Source organism: Fukomys damarensis, unplaced genomic scaffold, assembly GCF_012274545.1.
Source record: "Fukomys damarensis isolate Sample0158 unplaced genomic scaffold, DMR_v1.0_HiC HiC_scaffold_37, whole genome shotgun sequence".
Lineage (NCBI taxonomy): Eukaryota > Metazoa > Chordata > Mammalia > Rodentia > Bathyergidae > Fukomys > Fukomys damarensis.
In genome coordinates, this window is record NW_022900949.1 from 69,431,538 (window position 1) to 69,432,755 (window position 1,218).

Sequence of the window (1,218 nt, forward strand, 5' to 3'; positions counted from 1 at the left end):
AAAAAAAAAAAAAAAAAAAAAAAAAAAAAAAAAAAGGGAATAAAGTCACTTCCGTCTTCTAACCCAGCACTTACCTAACCTCTGTGATGATAAAACAGAATTACAATATCTTCAGAATGGTATAAGTTACTTTTTCCTTTCCTCCAGGAAGCTGAGGCTTGGGGCTTATCCTTTTTTTAAAAATCCTCCTAGTTGCATAAATCAAGGATTCTTTTTATGAAAAATATGAGATAGGCTCACGAGACAGGGATGGTTGGACAAACCAGTTGCAGCTTCTAAAAGATTAGTGTCCCTCTATGTGACACTGTGTCACTAAGGCCTGTCACAGGATCAGACTGCCTCTATCTACAATTTCATATCATCTCTCCCCCACATCTCATCCCTGGGGTTAGGGAGAAGTTTGTAGGGATGAGACTCAGATGCATGAGTTTTCTGAGCATGTCAGTGTTTTAGGTTCATGATCTTGAAAACTGTGGACATGAGTACCCGGGGAACCACAGAGCACAGATCCACTACCCCAGAGAAGACAGCACAGTCATATCCAGATGGATCAGCCCGGCAAAGAGAATATCGCTCAAGCAATCTCCTATGGCTAAAAGGGTCTCTGCCAAGGGGCTGTAGATCTCTTAAATGTTTATGCTCACTACACAAATGGAAACATTTTGGCAATTCTTATACTGTTTACATTTAACATCATAAATATGTACATTTTAAATTGGTGTTTTGAAGGGAATACAGTGACATTGGAATTCTGTTCTTTTCTCCTTCCTCTATGTCTTTCATAGAAGGAAGATCTTTGTGGCTTACTGTGTTACCTCCACTGTTACTTATTTAGAGAAAACTATTGACAGATACAATGCTGGAGAGGTAAAACACTTACCTGGTGGCCACTTTCTGGGATGGCTCCGGTAACTTATTGAGATAAAAACCCAGCCATTTTAGACCAATCTATCACATCTCAAATCTGAAAAGAAAAAAAGAAGTTAAAGTGGTACACAAATGAGGTCAGAATTTTATTTTTTAATGTACACAGTGGGCATTAGCATTGCATATTAAGAATGTTTTAGAAGGGAATAAACTAATCTAATCTGTTCTACCAATCAAGACCCATTTTCCTTTTCTAGAATTAGGTTGTACTAAGTGTTTGTCATGGGATCTTATTCTTTTCCTGATTATGCTCACCTCAATACCTTGTTGACACATGAGAGAGAGGGAAAA

General features: G+C 37.9%; 1 protein-coding gene across 4 annotated transcripts in view; it reads right to left on the bottom strand.

Moving 5' to 3' along the window:
• Window positions 1-983, bottom strand: part of Agtr1 (angiotensin II receptor type 1) — a 32,118-nt gene extending 31,135 nt beyond the window's left edge. For 3 of the 4 annotated variants that reach the window (XM_010625281.3, XM_010625280.2, XM_010625283.3), the window contains exon 1: window positions 881-983. The gene's annotated coding sequence lies outside the window, so the exon portion shown is untranslated. The remainder of the gene's footprint in view (window positions 1-880) is intronic. The other variant, XM_010625284.3, reaches the window with a different exon arrangement.
• Window positions 984-1,218: the final 235 nt, after the last annotated feature.